General features: G+C 36.1%; 2 pseudogenes; one reads left to right on the forward strand and one right to left on the reverse strand.

The window, feature by feature from the left end:
• Positions 1 to 7,880: 7,880 nt before the first annotated feature.
• Positions 7,881 to 14,475, forward strand: LOC18049981 (annotated as a pseudogene).
• Positions 14,476 to 15,152: 677 nt separating this feature from the next.
• LOC18049982 lies at positions 15,153 to 18,614 on the reverse strand (annotated as a pseudogene).
• Between the last annotated feature and the right edge of the window lie 448 nt (positions 18,615 to 19,062).

Here is a 19,062-nt window from a genome sequence, read left to right on the forward strand (position 1 = left end):
GTACTGCTGCTAGGTATCTGCTCCAGGGTCACAACAGAATGCTTTGTAGGGTCAAGGGTTGTGGAGGCATTGGTTGTGTTAAACGGTTTGGCCATGGCTACTTTGTATTCACGTGGGGAACGGTAAGTGTGCATGGAGTTTGACGTGGAAGGTTCTGTTATAAAAGATTTGGATAGTTTGGGCTTCATAGTTTTTCCAACACGTGATGAAGGCTTAAGAAATGGTGCAACTGTGGTAGTTCTATTAGTGGGACGTGGATGCTTTTTATTTGGTAATTTGCTAATTACTTTGGCATGTTGTTGAATTTTGCTAGCTGGTCCCTTTATTGCTAAATCAAGCACATGGGTTTCCTCAGTTGACTTTGTGCCCCTTTCCATCATATCTTCGTTTGCCAAAGGAGAAAATCACGAACCTCTATCAAACCTCCCATTTTGGTTTTGACTTGACACCTTAATGATTTCTCTTTCCTTATAGCTCTTAACTTTTCCATTTCGAGATACCATCATCTACGGTCCAAACTTAAGGTTACCACATCTACCTGTCTTGGGTGGTGGAGCCACCCTAGTACTGATCGTAGACTCAGCTTGCACATTCACAGCCCTATGAGTATCTTCCTTGTTGCTTGTTCTTTCCGGGCATGTAATACTTAAGTGACCATATTTACCACATTCTGATGTGGTCCTAGTCAAAGCTAATTAAGATAGATTTCTCTTAGGGTGAGAATAACCACAAGTAATTGAATTTAATTGATATTGAACAATTTTATTCTTGCTGTTGGAGCTTATTTATACTTAGAACAATATTAAGCCAGAACAATCTCAACTGATCATCGTTTTATACAACCCTAAGACCAAAATCGAAGCTAATTTTTTTCTAAGTCATTCACTCATTAGTCTTTCACCACTCGGTTCACAAAATTAGCAAGTGAAGATTCTTTGGAGACCAAGTCCATCCGCAAAACTAGTGGAGTGCACATGTGTCCCTTCAGCTACCAAGTTCTCATGCAGCACCTCATGTGTATCCTTGATACAGGGTATTAGGCTTAGGTACCCTTGATGAGCGTCGAGGCCTATCATCCTCCCCCCTGGAAGTGGTCCCTTGTCCGCAAGGGACAAATGAGGAAACTTCTGCATAAGCTCGACATCATCTTCCAACGTTGCTTCTTCTTTTGGCAAACGTTTCCATTGCACCAAACATTGTTCCACAAATTTGCCACCTCTTGTAATCCAACGAACATCAATAATTGCAGCAGGTTCTAAAATGATTAGCCCATCATCATCAACAAATGGCAACTTAAGACCAAGGCTAGGGTTATCACCAATAAATTTTTTCAACAATGAAACATGAAAGATTGAGTGCACACAAGACTGAGCTGGCAATCGTAGTTTATAAGCAACACTACCAATCCGTTCAAGAACTAGATACGGCCAAAAGTATTTGCTCGCTAATTTCTGATAAGCACGCCGAAAAATCGTAGCTTGACGATATGGCTGGAGTTTTAAATAGACCATATCGTCAGGCTGAAATTGAACATCACGATGCCTTTTGTCGGCTGATTGTTTCATGCGATTAATGGCAGCAGCAAGATTGCTCTTCAGCAATTGAAGCAACCCATCTCCAATTAGCAGGGCCTGGTCTACTTCATGAACCAGAGAAGAGCCTTCATGATACATGGGCAAAGTGGAAAGTTTACGGCCGTTAAGAGTTGGAAAATGGGTTATACCAGTAGACTCATGATACGTCGTATTGTGCCAATACTCTGCCCAAGGAAGGTATGAATTCTAATTGCGAGGCCATTGGTGAACAAAACTCCTGAGGTATTGTTCCAAGCACCTATTTATGACCTCAGTTTGACCGTCGGTCTGCGGATGATACGCCGAGCTCAATTTTAATTTGGTTCCCGACATTTGGAAGAACTCTTGCCAAAACTTACTAACAAAAATGGGGTCTCTGTCGCTGATGATCGACTTTGGCATGCCATGGTGTTTACCCACACCGTCAACAAATCGTTCCGCCACCGTTTTTGCTGTGAATGGATACGTCAAAGCCATGAAGTGCGCATATTTACTGAGCCTGTCAACAACAACTAGGATGGTATCCTTCCCTTGCGAGTTTGGCAATCCCTCAATAAAATCAAGTGTGATATCATCCCACACTTTGCAAGGAATTAGAAGAGGCTGTAGGAGACCCGCTGGCTTCAATGTGGAAGCTTTTGTTTTTTGACAAATAACACGCCTGCTAACATAATCATGTATTGTTTTGTACATAGAAGGCTGGTAGAATTGAGTTGCCAAGCATTTGAACGTGCGAAGTACTCTAGAATGGCTGCTCATCTTTGTGTCGTGTGCTTCAAAGATTAACGTTTCTCGCAATTTGAACGGCACCACAACTCTGCCTTTAAAGAAGACTAATCCTTGGTGAATTGCATATGGCCTGGTGTCATGTGTGTGGGCCAATGATGTTATTCTTTCAACATAGTCATCATCTGCAGTAGCGTGTTTAATTTGTTCCCAAATTGAAACCTGCGACACAAATAGATGGTTAAGTGTTGCACTGTCAGGACGTCAGGAGAGAGCGTCCACTGCTATATTCTCCTTGGCCGGCCGATATTGGATTTCATATTCAAACCCCATCAGTTTTGCTATCTATTCATGTTGTTCTAGTGTGGCTATGCGTTGCTCCAAGAGATATTTCAGGCTGCGCTGGTCTGTCCGGATAATGAATTTTCTTCCCAATAGATACTGTTTCCATGTACGAATTGCCTCCACTATCACCAACATTTCTTTAGCATAGGCAGATCATGTTTTCTTGGAAACACCAAATACTTTACTCATGAATGCGATTGGCTGACCATTTTGTTGTAGGACTGCTCTTATCCCGTCTCCTAAGGCATCTGTTTCAATGATGAAAGTGTTGTTAGAATTCGGCATAGCCAAGGTAGGCCAGAATGGCTTTCTTTAGTTTGTTGAATGCTTCCTTAGCTTCCATGCTCCACTCAAATTTCCCTTTTTTTAAACAAATTGATGAGAGGTTTTGCTAGCAGCCCGTACCCCTGTACAAACTTTCTGTAATATCCCGTTAGTCCCAGGAAGCCTCACAATTCGTTGATATTTTTTGGTAGTGGCCAAGAGACCATAGCGGCAATTTTTGAGTCATCCACCTTCACACCATGACATGTGACGATGTGCCCCAAATATTATAACTCCTACTGTCCAAAGTGACATTTGCTTGATTTAACAAAAAATTGGTGCTGCTTTAATACTTTTAATGCCTGTCTGACATGATCAAGATGATAACTCCAAGAGGGGTTGTATATTAGTATGTCGTCAAAGAAAACTAAAATAAATTTTCTTAAGTACGGCCGAAAAATAGAGTTCATGATTGCTTGGAATGTTGATGGATCATTACAAAGGCCGAATGGCATTACCAGATACTCGTAATAGCCGTTGTGTGTTCTGAAGGCTGTCTTGTGAACATCTGTGGGTTTGACTTGGACTTGGTGGTACTCGGCCCGTAAGTATAGTTTGGTAAAAAAAGTGGCTCCATGCAACTCATCCAACATGTTGTCGACGGTTGGTATAGGGAAATGATCTTTAACAGTAACTTCATTGAGCGCACGGTAATTAGTGCAAAATCTCAAACTTCCATATTTCTTTTTCACCAAAAGCACGGGTGAAGAAAATGGGCTGGTACTTGGTCGTATTAACCCTGAGTTGAGCATCTTATTGACTTGTCACTCAATTTCATCTTTTTGGAAGTGAGCATATCTGTATGGCCTCATATTAACAGGTTTGGTTCCTTTCTTTAATGTAATGTTGTGCTCTATCTCACGGCTTGGAGGAAGATGTGTTGGTTCTTGGAATAAAGTTGAATACTCCTCCAGTAAACTTTGCATATCAGATGTCGTTTTGCTTAGTGCGAGTTCAAGCCTCATGTTAAAGCAAATTGTGAAACCTTGCTTCTCTTGCTTAACATCATGGGAAATTTCAGTGAGAGAGGCTAATTGTGGAGCCTGAGGGCCAATCCCTTGCAGCTGCTGCTTTTGGTTCTCCCAATCGAATTCCATTGTGAGTTTCTTCCAATTACACACTACCGAGCCCAATTGCTCCAGCCAATGAATCCCAAGTACCAAATATAACCCTGTAATGGGCAATGTATACAAGGTAAGAGTAAAGGGAATATCTTACAATAATAGTTGGACCTTTCCGAACTTGCCCCTGCATAATAATGTTTCACCATTAGCTACTTTTACTGAGAATCCTAAGGTGGGAAGAACTTGTAGCTGTAGCAGATTTGCCAAATGGCTGCTGATGAAGCTGTGCGTTGAACCACTGTTAATCAGCACCACAATATTGTAAGGCCCAATTTTGGCAGAGACCCTCATGGTTTGAGGAGCGGTCCAGCCTATGAGAGCATAGTATGTGATTTCGGGTTCAGTTTGAATTTCTTTTGTTTGTTGATTGTTTGCATTTTCATTATCAACGGCTCTAACTTCAAGTAACAGCAATTGTGGTCTTTGGCCCCTGTGACCTGCAGTGAAACGTTCGTTACAGTTGAAACACAAACCAAGTGCTCTTCTACGCTGCATCTTTTCCCATGGTAGCCTCTTGATGCTGCTTGTTGTTGGGGAGCGATTGATTGTGGTTGGGTTCGTTACTGCTCGGCTGAAGAATGGTGGCCGTATTGTTTTCCTTTGACGAGTCAGCTGTTCATCTCTCATCCGTACAAGTTTGAACGCATCCTTCAATGTTTTTGGCATGAACATCCTGATTTCGTCCACAATCTCCGGTTTCAGGCCCCCATGAAGGTTCCCACATGCGCCCCTTGTGTCCAGCCACTCACCCGGTTTCCCAACCTCTCAAACTCTCTTTAATAGTCAGGGAGAGTCCCTGTTTGTTTTACTCTTGATAAGGCTTCATTGTAATCTTCGCATTCCGTAGGTCCGAAGCGAGCCCAAAGCTCCTCCACAAAATCGTTCCATGTTACCAATTTGTTTTCCTCACAATACGCACGCCGCAGCCATTGCCACCATTGGTTGGCCTCTCCCTCGAGGTGAAGGAAGCAAGAGACACCTTCTGCTCGTCGGTGGACTCTTGGTACTCGAAGAATTGAAGTATTCGGTTGTGCCATTCTGTTAGGTCGCCACCTACAAACTTTGGGCACTCAAGCTTAGTAGATCGTGAAATAAATTGTGGTTGGTTACCTTCTTCACTTCTGCTATGTTGTGCAAATCCTGAGAGATTTATAATTATTGAAACTCAGGGTCCCTTTGGATGCTGATATAGACCCTGCCAGTTTGCTGAGAGCAGCTTCAATTTGATGCAGTTTATTACTCATCTCTAGTTGCCCTTGTTTCATCTGTTTCATCCCTTCTTGCAGATGAGTTATGTCAGCTTCCACACAGTCAAGTCGATCTCTGTTGGTAGTCATAGTAACCTATGCTCTGATACCACTTGATGTGGTCCCAGTCAAAGATAATTAAGATAGATTTCTCTTAGGGTGAGAATAACCACAAGTAATTGAATTTAATTGATATTGAACAATTTTATTCTTGTTGTTGGAGCTTATTTATACTTAGAACAATATTAAGCCAGAACAATCTCAACTGATCGTGATTGTTGGCTGATTCTAGGCTGACTTATTCTCTTAAACTAACAACTAAATCAAATAACAATAATTCAAATAATAAGAAATCAAATAACATAAAATCAGCAAGTGAAGATTCTTTGGAGACCGAGTCCATCCGCAAAACTAGTGGAGTGCACATGTGTATCCTTGATACATGGTATTAGGCTTAGGTACCCTTGATGAGCGTTGAGGCCTATCACATTCATAACAAATCAGGGGGAGATTTTCATATTCAACCTTCTGAAGTTTGCCATCAAGCAAAAACTAGGAACAAAGAGGTTTAGCCAAATCCAACTCCACCGCTATGCGAGCAAATTTGCCTCTGCACGCAGAGTTGGTGTTGTAATCAATTTTTATAACCTTCCCAATTACTTGCCCGATCATTCGAAGAATTGTCTTGTGGTAGTAATGGAGAGGCATTCCTGGAAGACGGATCCATGCAACGACTGAATCAATGGTTTCCGTAGAGCAATCAAACCTAGGAGACCATTGTTGAACTGTCAAGTAGTGCCCCAATATAGACCAAGGTCCTTGCGTGAGAGCGTATTGGGCATCATCCTCCGTTTTAAACTTAACCAAGAAAAAATCATTCTCAAGGTCAATCACCGTAAAACCCTGTGATCCGCTCCATAAGGACTCCAAATGGTTGCACAAGACCTTGTAGCCAATCGTTCTTCTGAGAAGCTTGATAACCACAGCTGTCCTCCATGGTTTCACGAGCTGTGCATGAACTTTCTATGAGAATGAGATCGAAGGCAGATATCCTTCCGTTTCTATCACTACATCCTCCAAGTCAAACACCAGATCATCCTCCTTCCCCATGAGATCCTCCTCCATAGTGTCATGTGTTTCCATCAACTTGTCTTTGAAGGATACCATTGGAGGATTATCCTCATCGTCTCCTTCAATCCTAAACTTTGCCTTTTTTGTAGACCGGTCATCCTCCAAAGGAGGAGGGTCCTTTTTCGCCAGTTCGGAAACGCTCTCCATCCTAGTTGTTCACACTTCTAAAAAAAAAAAAATGCACAAATTCTTCGAATACTTAAGAAAGACGCTCAACGGTTAACATCTATGGTCCTTCCCCTTTAATAAAACTTAAAAAAAGAAAAAAATAAAGTTAGTGGTTTTATCTCAATAACATTGTTACTGCTCCTATGGGGGATTTTGACTTGTTACTGGTGATATAATTGGCTAATCCAAATATCTGAACTCTGTTATATAGTAGGCTAATCCATGCCATTCTAATAACTATCTAACTATTAATTCTAGTAATTAAAAGGAAAAAAAATATGTACTTTTAGTAGTACATATAAGGTGCGATACCATGCTAGCGATATTGAATTTTAATTAATTATTAACATTAAATGTTATCAAGATGATGACATTATCATCATTTCTCGTAATTAAAAATATTGTAACACTACCGTAATTACGATTTTAGACGATCACTTTCCAAGCATCTCCATCAGTGATTTGGTTATTAAGAATCTAAATAGTAAACAAAAGGGACAATAACTAGTGGGACTCAAAAGCCAATCAAATACGGGTATGGATAGAAAAGGCAATATTATGACAAAATCCATTTGCTCTTCATGCACCAATCACAGCTGAAACAAGAAGATCTTGTCCCAGTTTCATTACTTTTTCTGCTTGTTGTTGACTTAACATGAAAATAGGAAAGAAGAGAACTTCATTTAATGAGATATAATATCACTGTAAACTGAAAAAAAAAAACAAAAAGTGGACTAAGCTGGCCTGCTTGCTTTCACTAAAGAAATGCAAATAAATTGTAGTGAGGCTTCCAAAGCCGGAACTAGAAACAGACAGTAAGTGCTTTTTTTTTTTAATTTTTTAGAATGTGAAATGATGCAACTAATGTATCATGGGGCTATAAAAGAAAGAGAAGAAGAAAAGCTTTCATTGGAAATTTTTGGATTCTTTAAGATATGAAACAGGAGAGACCTTGAAAAGAAAGAAAGGAAAAAAAAAACCTAAAACTGAGATTTCTTAAACAATGGAAGAGTATGAGAGTTAAAATATGGCAGAAAGAAGTAAAATAAACTAGCGGCTAGCGGGTACTCCTCTGTTGCTGGAAGCACTGCTGCAGCACAGATTGTAAAGGGTCACTTATTCTTTGATCCACTTTTGATTTTCCTTTCAACAGTTTTAATTTATAGCAAGGCAATAGAATGATCCGGCATTAAGCCAAATCCTATTCAACAATGATCTGAATTTGCTTAACATTCTGTGTAATGTCTGAGGTGCTAATAAGTTTTACTCTCCCCATTCCTGGAGTGTGACAAAATGAAAAAGTTAGTAGATTCTTTAATATTTTAGATTTTAGATTTAGCTGTTTATTTTTTTAAGCTTTTGTTTCTACCATTTATCAGTGATTGAGAGAGTGGAATTGATTGAAGTAAGAAAGTTGTGCCAAGTATTGTGAACTTAGCAACTCCCTTTGCAATTGGATTAAACTAAATTAATACTTAAGAATTTTCTTCTCTTAAGTTGGAGGTTTATATTACCAGTACCCATTCTTTATTTGTATTATACTGCTACTCTAGGGCTTAGTGGCATGTTTTCTGACTGATATTGATGCTTTTTTGATAGTTTGAGTATAAGCTCAAAGAGACAACTAGGCTCGAACAGCAATTGGCAGAGGAGCAAGCTACTCGATTAAAGGCAGAACAGGCTGCACAATCAGCTCAAACGAAGTCAAATGACGAAATTGGTAAGCTTAAGAAGGAGACTGCGGAGCTCCGTGAGCAACCTAAAAATGGATGGTGTGCCATTCTTTGACCTAGTAACCTGTAGGCATTATATGCCATTGGCGTGAAAATCACCTAAAGTATATTTTTTCTGTCTCCCATTCCTTTTCAGATAGTATTTGAAGTTCATACTGCATTTATTCTCAGTGTTTTACTACAGTCAAGAAGCTTATACCCTGTATTATGTAAATGTTCACAGTCCAGTCTCAAGTGCGGTCTTAAGATAGTACTATATGGAAAAACTGTAGTGACATCAAATGAAGTATCTTTTATGGAGCCGTCTAAAATCTTTTCTTACATGGTGAATCCAAAGATTATCTGATTCCTTTTCTTCTCATTGAGCTCTTAAGGAACGCTATATTATTTTCACATTTGTAGCAGATACAACCCAAGATATGCCCTTCTAACAATCATGACTTTCCCAAAAATTCAAACGGACTAATAGATTAATCCTGTGACCTTTCTTTGATTCACACCAAACTTCAACTAGCTCATAGCATAGATTTATCAAGTACAATATTTATTTATGCATATCTAACACAATCTTTATTTACCTTATACATAATACAAATCCTTCTCACCTTTTCATAATAATATATATTCCTAGCAAAGCTTGAATTTATAGCTGAAATTAATGAATTACTTACCTGAGTATTGATCTCAGCAACAGTGCCAGAATTTATTTATTTTATAGCTTAAATTACATACATTTATACACACACATACACATGGACAACAGAACGTTATATTCACCAAATTCATCTAAAAATAACTAACTAACCAGATAGCTCAGCTTCTTTTCTTTCCAGCTGAATTTATGCATTTGGTAGATTCTCACAAGGTTTAGCAATAAGCTTCAGGAACTCTAGATAATCCAGGTCTTTATTGTCCACATCAAAACCAAATATAGCTTATTGCTACAGTACTTCTAAAAACAACAAGAAGATAAAAAAAATAAAGGTGTACTTGTAATTGTTGTACTTTTAATTAACTTTGAAATTTATCAGCTTAAGTGTACAATAAAGTAAAAGTCATAGCACTTCAATCCCAAAAGTACCCTATATTTTTTTTTATTTTATAAATTACCTTTTAAAATGGTGCCTTCACAGCTATCCTTTCTAGAACAAGGCTTGGGAACACGTTGAGATGGAGCATATTCAACAATAGCCTTAAACTAAGCACCTAATCGAGAAGCCAATAACACATATAATTAACCAAATAGAAAGTGCCCTTTTCATTTACAACAACATAAACTCATTCATACCAAACTAAGATTGATAAGTAAAAGCAAAAGGCTAAGCAAAATTATTCTTTTCATTAACAATCAGATGTCCATTCAACAACTCAGCAAACTCAAACGCATCCGCAGGCTTCTTCAATTCTTCATATGCTCGTGAATCCCTCTGATGCTTGTAACTGTTAAAAAACTAAAATCCAAGTTAAAATAATTTTTTTAAAAAAAATGCCCAAAAGTCAATCAATTATAAAGAATAAAAGAAATTGGAATGTTGTTCATTGCAAAGTTTTAGACGCACATAACTGTTGTGTTTTTCTTTATAGAGGCATCTGAGCACTCCCAAATGGGAGATTTACACTTGGGAAATGTCGTCCTGTGGGCGTTCCCTATGCGGGTAACACGAGTCGGTAACTTAACAGGATTCATATTTCATTGCCAGGGCCAAGGGCAATTGATATTCCCTATTTCCCGTCGTATTACTTCTGGGGAGTCTAGGGGCCTTGACGTATAAAATGACCAAAAAGCCCCTATAAAGTATGAATACGCTAATTTAATAAAGGAGTATCCATAATAATAATAATGTGAGATCGTCAGTATTCCTCTATTCAAATCAATATATAATAATTATCTTAGTATTGCTTTTATAATATTCAATAATTTTTTAATAGTATAATTTTATAGTATTATTCTTATTTTTAAATAAATTTTTATTCATATTTATTATAAATTAAATGAATTATATAAATACAAATTAAAATAAAAAATTGAAGTACTAAAAATAAACATATATGTTTCAATATACATAAAAAATTAATTATAAAATATTTTCTTGTACTTTTTGTTATTTTTAAATATTTTTCTTATAATGAATACACATATTGTAGCCCCAAGATAAGTTATTAAGAAAATGACTCATTTACCCCTCTTTTGTTTTAAATTTTTTGGTGACGAGAGAGTTTTTAGATATTATAAAATTAATAAGAAATAAGTGATATATATTAGTTGCAATAGAAAAAAAAATTAACAACCTCCTTAATAATAAAAGTGACAAAATAATGAAAGGCAAAAGAGATAAATTGCATATTTATTTCCCTTTTAGATTCTTTTCTTCTCAACTTTCTATTTAAACTCTTTTAAATTCTTTTCTTCAAACTCTTTTAGATTCTTTACTTATCAACTTCCTATTGAAACTCTTTTACATTCTTTTCTTCTCAACTTTCTATTTAAACGTTCTTGCATTCTTTACTTCTCAACTTTCTATTTAAACTTTCTATTACATTCATTATTCAATTTATAATTTTCATAACTTAAATCCTAAAATTTAGGTCAAGCCTCTTCCCCTTTCTCATCTCTTCATAGGCAACACAATCTTTTTAGCTCTCCTCTCTTCGCAAGTAAGTAAAATCTTAGTTCATCGCATCATCTCATGGCTCGTCTGGGGTTACTAAAACTTATGAAATGCAGAGAACCATGCTCAAAGATGGCCAAGTTGTTAATGTCATTAATACCCCTTGTAATTTACTAATGTTGGTGCCTAGATATTCCATTCCATGCTTGTTGATGTCGTGGTGGTAAGTAGATTGATGTTATGAGACATTGCAGGGCTTTTTGATTCTTCGGCTGGCTCTGAGTTTGTCAGTAAGGAAATTGTCAAATGTATTGGTATGGCCAAGGAAGGGATCCATGCAGTCCTTGTAGTTTTCTCTGTTAGAAACCGTTTTTCTGAAGAGGAAGGAGCTGCAATACACAGTTTGGAGTCCTTGTTCGGGAAATTTTTTTTTGACTATATGATTGTTGTTTTCACTGGAGGGGATGAACTTGAAGATAATGACGAAACATTAGAAGATTATTTGGGCCGTGCGTGTCCAAAGCCTTTACAGGTTTGTTTCTGAACTGCATGAGTGTTCGATAATTTCATTAGTCATTTTGATCAAGTTGTCTTTGGTTGGTTCTTTTGTGAAGTTTTAGACTCCTTTAAGGTTGGAGAATTGGAAGTTTAATATGAATACATGCATGCTGAAAATACTAGTTAGGTTTATAGTAGTCCGGCCATCTTAAAGTTCCATTTTCAATGGTTTTCTTCTGCCATGTCGGATATGCCGGAGAGGTGATTGGCTGGTAATTTTCTGCTGGCATTACTTAATTTTAGCTGTTTGTTAATGTCTTTGAATGAGTCATTCATTCATTTGCTAAACATTTATGCTTTTCTTATTTGTATTCTCTGATTTCATCTGCTATTTAATCTTGGTTCTTATTCTATTAATGTGTGTTCATTTGTTTGTTTCTTAAAATATGTACCTCTTTAATTAATATGCTTAAAATTATCCTACTTTTAAGATTTTAGAAGTGTGCCAAGGAGGATACGACTTGCTATACAGGTCCATTTTATTACATTGTTTGAATAAATATCAAGTCTAACTTTACAAGATTTAAAATTCTCTTAAAAATTTCCTGTGGATCGTAGCCTCAGAATTGTTGTCTAAAATTTCAATGTGATATTTTTTCAGTTTCAACATGCAAATCTCCTATATTCAGCATTTACTTTATGACTTTGGTTCCTAAAACTTTTTAAGTTGAGAAAGATTTATATCAAGTTCCTCTGTTTTACTGCATGCTTGATTTAACCTTTGAGGTGTTGGAAGAAAAATAACAAAAATGAAGATAAAGTAAACTTTGTTTTTTTTTTTTAATTGTACTAATTTTTTTTAAGGAATCAAATTTTTTTAATTATAATGCCGCAAAATTAGGTAAATTATGTAGACGCCACAGAAAATATGATCATGTCTTTTGGCAGTTTTGAGCTTTGGTCACTTGAGTTTGTTTATGAGAATAGTACGGTCTTTCATGCTTTGTTCTAGTGAAGGGGCAACTACTGCTTTGTTCTAGTTTTTCACTCGAAAATATGCAATTTGCTTTATTCCTGATCACTTTATTATTATTATTATTATTATTTTTTTTTTTTTTGCTGTTATATGGAATGCTGATCACCTTTTAAGATCTTTAAATTTGATGGACATAAGAGGTTATTGTAAGTGGTCAAACCATACGGAGAATGGAATTGATTATTAAAATTTGATTATGGCTTGCCCTTAAATAGTTTTTGAGGATGCATGATATTAAGTACTAATGATCACAACAAAAACAAATTTTTTCGGCTCAATATCTTCAAACTTTTAGAGACTACAAGTGTTTGATTGGTTTATCAATGCTTACGAAAGGGGCTAACATATGCTTTATTCCTGATCACTTTTCCATTATTTTAGGAAATCCTTCAACTATGTGATAATAGGTGCGTGCTTTTTGATAACAAGACTAAGGATGCGGCCAAGAGAACTGAGCAGGTTGGGAAGCTTCTTTCTCTGGTTAACTCTGTCATCGTGCAGAATGGTGGGCAGCCATATACAGACGAAATCTTTGCTGAGTTGAAGGTGACTTCATTACTATCGTAATAGACTTCTCTGCTGCTTCTTTCTGAATATGTGATGACAATGTCTCTTCTTTTTTTTTTTTTTCTACTCAGAAAGGGGCTACTAAACTCCGTGGACCGTGATACCCAAGTTGAGGTTGATTCTCTCAAGGGATATTCAAAACGAGAAATTTCTGAGGTGAAGGAGCAGATGCTAACATCATATGAAGATCAACTCAAACGAACTACTGAGATGGTACTTTTTATGCTCCTCATTTTGACATCAAAATATGACATGCATATGTGTTCATTTCTCAGATTCGGTAATTATTTTTAAAACTGTGTAATTAAAAAATGCCTATAAAGCGTGCAGATACCTAGATATTATCATTTCTCAAACTATGTAATGATATTCTAAATCATGAGACTTGGAGGTGGTAAAGATTGCCGCACTGTCCTCACCCCTAGATTGTTGGAGATTGCCATCTGAAAAGAGGCTTATCTTGCTAGTTGGTGGGGACAAATCTGTTATTATCTGTTCACTGATTGTGTTTTGAAGCTGTACCATGTTGTTCTTACCTTGAATATTGTTTGACCGCCGTGTGCTGTTTTGTTTCTTGATGAAATTAAGTGTGTTACTCTATGTTGGTAGCTATAGGTGGTTTACTCATCATGACTTGCACTTAAGAATGGATTCTGCACTTGTTTAGCGATCAATAATAAGAATATTTCTTGTAATTCTTTGGATGTTGTTTTGTTGCTAGGAATTCTGCACTCCTGAGTCTGTGGGAACAATTGAAATGTTATAAGTAAGTTATGGCACATTCTAATTTGGAGTTGCTGTAACATTCTGTGTAATGACTATATTTCTTGGGTGCTAATAAGTTTTACTCTCCACATTCCTGGAGTGTGGCAAAATGAAAAAGTTAGTAGATTCTTTAATATTTTATATTTTGGGTTTATCTGTTTATTTTTTTAACCTTTTGTTTCTACCATTTATCAATGATTGAGAGAGTGGAATTGATTGTAGTAAGAACGTTTTGCCAAGTATGGTGAACTTAGCAACTCACTTTGCAATTGGATTAAACTAAATTAACACTTAAGAAGTTTCTTCTCTTAATTTGGAGTTTTATATTACCACTGCCCAATCTTTTTTTGTATTATGCTGCGACTCCTGGGCTTAGTGGCATGTTTTCTAGTTGATATTGATGATTTTTTGATAGGTTGAGTCTAAGCTCAAAGAGACAACAACTAGGCTCGAACAGCAATTGGCAGAGGAGCATCTTGCTCGATTAAAGGCAGAAGGGGCTGCACAGTTAGCTCAAATGAAGTCAAATGAAAAAAATTTTAAGCTTAGAGAGAAACTTGAAAGATCTCAGAGGGAGACTCAGGAGCTCCGTAACCGAGTTCCACAACCGCTGTGTCCCATTCTTTGACCTAGTCACCTGCAGGCTCTGTGCCATTGGCGTGAAAATCACCTAAAGTATATTTTTTCTGTCTCCTCTTCCTTTTTCAGATAATATTTGAACTTCATACCGCATTTATTCTCGGTGTTTTACTACAGTCAAGAAGCTTATATCCTGTATTATGTAAATGTTCACTGTCCAGTCTCGAGTGCGGTCTTATATTATATGGAAACAATGTATTGACATCAAATGAAGTTTCTTTTATGGAGCCGTCTTGAATCTTTTCTTACACGGTGATTCCAAAGAGATGTGATTCCTTTTCTTCTCATTGAGCTCTTAATGAACGCTATATTGTTTTCACACTTGTAGCAGACACAACCCAAGATATGCCCTTCTAACAATCATGACTTTCGCAAAAATTTCAAACAGACTAATAGAGTAATCCTAATGTCCAAGAGACTTGCAATAAACCACCAAACTTATGACCCTTCTTTGATTCACACCAAACTTCAACTAGCTCCATAGCCTAAACTTATCAAGTACAGTATTTATTTATACATATATGACACAATCTGTATTTAATTTATAGGTAATGCAAATCCTTCAACATCAAACAACATTAGTTATATAGATATTAAGTTTTAGCGTAGCCACTGGTCCCCCAAAGAGAAGCAGCCAGTTTTAATTCAGCGTAAGTAATTAGGTTACACATAAACTGATCCAGTTTCATATATTGCTGGTTTCAAAAATAGGTACCAAGTAGCACACAAATTCATTAGATAATCATAGTTTGATCATAGATCTCGTGCTGAGATGCCACAAGCTTGATCTCCAGTGTCTAGCTTACCTGCAAATGGGAGAAAACGTTGATGCACGTGCAACGCGAGAACGTAGAAATGAAATGTGATAGAAGAATTATTTACCCGAGATAGAGTATCTTCTTGTCCGGGTGAGAGTAAGCGGTGCCACCACCCTCTATGATAGCGGAACTGAAGAAATTCCGAGAAGCTAATGCATGGATTGCATTCAGCTCTTGCCCAGTCACCATGTTTGCTTGCTGAAACCTCTCCATTTGTGCTATCTGAGTTTCAGAAACCATGAAATTTTAATAACGTTCAGAAATTTTGGGATAGGGTGAGACAAATGCATTATACATACGAAGAACTGATTAGCATACCTTTGATCGGAGACACACACTTTCATTTTCCAGCTCAATCTCCTATGGAAATGAAAATGTTGAATAGTTTCATAAAAGCTTGGAAGAAAATGAAAAAGGCTAAACAGGATTTAAATAAATTTTAATTATTATCCTTTTCTGCAAGAACTCATTTTCAGCTGGCAGCATTTCATGTTGTTGCACAAAACAGGAAACACACAAAGCAACAAATTATTTACAAAATGACATAAATTACATGTACTGAACCTATACCGATAATGTTTATGCAACGTATTATTGCAAAACAACGGTGTATTTCTCAAATTCAATTATTATTTTTTGTTGATTTCATGCGTACATAATGCAATTAATTAATTACCTTCTTGGACCTGATCCTAGTGATGCCTCGCTCAAGCCTGTTCTCCAGTTTCTAAGCTCTTTTACAGTTAAAGAACTCAGAGAATCACCCATCAAATGCCTATATGAAGAGTCAAGAGTGAGATAACCAATTGAAAATTCAATTGAAATTGTATATTTTGGCATAATTAATTAATAACTACGCTTAATATGAAAATGATTGTTCATGAAATAATTGAAAATACCTGTTAGAATTCTGTAACATTTGAATTTGCTGCCGCAGCTTCGCTGATTCCTGCTGATAGTATTGTTTCCATGGGTCACATGTAATGGGAGAAGTTAAATTTTTATTGGGAACTTTATATTTCAATGCTAGCTATGTGGTAACAAATGGTAATTAATTGGTTTTTTTTTTCATTTTTTTCACCTTTTCATAATAATATATATTCCCAGCAAAAACTGAATTTATAGCTTAAATTAATGAATTACTTACCTGAGCATTGATCTCAGTAACAGTGCCAGAATTTGAATCATCTGAACACGCCTTCTTGTACCTATCAATGGTTGATCTTATGCTGCTACGTGCATAACACATAAATTTCTAATTATTTAGCATAATTGTTTGATTTGTTTTTTGGAAAAAAAAGGAATAAGAATAGAGGAAGCTGAACTTTACTAAAAAAATTTGTTTCTTTATTAAATATCATTTATGCTGTCCCATTATTTTTCATGATCCTTCAGCCTTCAGCTACATGCATGAACAAAAATAGACATAAAAAGAAAGACATACTAAATAAGACGTATATAAAAATGTTTTAATTTATTTTCAATTCTTTATTCTCAAGGAGGACATTGGAATAAGTTTGCTAAACCTAGCTACCCTCTACATATAGCTAGTTCATTAGTTCCAAGTTCAAAGTGGCATTTATTTACTCTTTAGTTTGAGAGAATTTTATCCCCACAAGCCAATTGAATATTGAGATGAGAACTACTAAACTAATAGGTGCTTCTTGATATACCTATCAAGCTAACATTTCAAGTTCTACGCCTAATATTTCAATTGTAAGTTTAATGTGTAAGGTTTCTGTAATCTAACATATTAAGTTACAAATCTAATAATATCCAAGTTATTTATGTCAACAGCCTCATATGACAGCCACTCCCTATGGTTCCTAGTATCATGAACCCTAATAATAAATGAAATTATATGTGCCCAATCCCTATAATTTGAACTTTGAAGTGAAGAAGCTAGCACTTTATATCCCCATCACATTGAAGAGTAAAAATCTCTTTCACGTTTCAGGTTTCTATTCACCATGCATGCAGAAAGAGCAAGACCTAATAGCATTTTAAATTTCTTCAAACAAGTCCATCACTTTAATAGCATGAAAATGTTAATGCAAACTGAGAAAGAAGCCAATGCACGATTGAAAATTTTCGGTGCTTTTAGAGGCAAAAGTACTGAAGAAAACTGAAGTGAAAGATATGATTCAGATTGCTTCAATGAAGAAAAAGATATGGGAAAAATTTTAAAGCTAAAAGTAGAAACAAAAGCCAAAGAAAATTGAGAATTTGTAAATGATTATAAAAGGAAAGAATCCATTAGGCCAGATTTCAGATCACTACATGCAGCATGCTGTAATTATTAATATGATTATTAATGTATTGCAACTGCTGTGTATTTTGTCAAATGATCTAAAACCCTAGATACAGATAGGAAAGTCACCACAACCTTTTCTTTTTCTGGGGAATTGGAGTGGACAACTTCGGATAAATATTTTAATTTTTTTCTAAAAACATTTTAGCTACCATGAAATGATGTACTTGCAAGAGTCTAACTTTCATCACGAACAAATATCCATTTATGACATTCGTTTAATTATCAAAAAGTTGAAATTGTTGAAACAAAATTGTTTAAAAAGAAAATTGTTTTTCACCAAAGCAGTGACTCAAGACCAACAATATTCTTGACCTCTAAAGTTTCACTACCTATTTTAACATTAGGATGACATTATTTATAATTTACCTTAAAAAGTGCAGTTGAATGACTTTCCGTTTGTTTGTTTAATCAGTCATTCGAGTTGAACTCCTAAAAAAGTTAGGAGTTAAAAATAATGTTTGGACTATGCTCCTCCTGTTTAATAAAACTTGAAAAAATAAAATAAAATGAATTCATGATGTGGTTTTATCTCAATAACATTATTACTGCTCCTATGGGGGATTTCGAACTGTTACTAATTATATAAATGGCTAATCCTTATATAATAGGCTATCCATGCCATTCTAATAAATATCTAACTATTAATTCTATAAACTAAAAGGAAAAAAAATAATTGTACTTTTAGTAGTACATATAAGGTGTGATACCATGCTAGCGATATTGAATGTTAATTTATTATTAACTGTAACATATGTGGAAAAAAAAAAGAAATGATGAGGCGGTTAAAAGTTAAAATACAAGTAAAAGAATAAGGTGGAAAAAGGGGAACCATATAGACGTGTGAGAGAGTGAGAGAGAAGCTATCAAAACCGACCCAAAAACTCAACCCAACCTGGGAACGTGACCCGACCATATCTCACGATTCCGACCACCAATCTAGCCAAGAAAGGTATCAATCGGAAGCCCATGAGACGCTGGTCATACCCCAGCCGTCATTGCCGCTGAAAACTGACGGGATGGCCACTGTTTCAAGTTTGGGAAACCGCAGCCAAAACCTATCACCACCGCCGTTGATTCTACCAGAATTTGACCACGCCACCACCTCAATTTTGTTCCCTATGACTTCCTCTTTAATCCTTGACCAGTGGTGAATTGTAGCAATGTATTTTATACACGTATTGATATTATATTAAAATATTTGGTTAATCGATTTCCGTATCGACTTTGAATAAAATATGATAGTTTTTTAAAGATGAGAAAAGTAAATTTAGATTTGATAATGAAAAGAAATGTATGATTAGAATGTACATGAATATGAGTATAGAGATTGTTTTTTAAAAGCGTTGGACAATATCCTTCCCTTCAGATACAGTGATACAGATGAGATGAGAGGCCTTTGGGGCCCATCTGAACACATATAGAGGCTTTGGGCTGTGAGTTTGGG

Source organism: Citrus clementina, unplaced genomic scaffold (assembly GCF_000493195.1).
Source record: "Citrus clementina cultivar Clemenules unplaced genomic scaffold, Citrus_clementina_v1.0 scaffold_3, whole genome shotgun sequence".
Classification (NCBI taxonomy): Eukaryota; Viridiplantae; Streptophyta; class Magnoliopsida; order Sapindales; family Rutaceae; genus Citrus; species Citrus x clementina.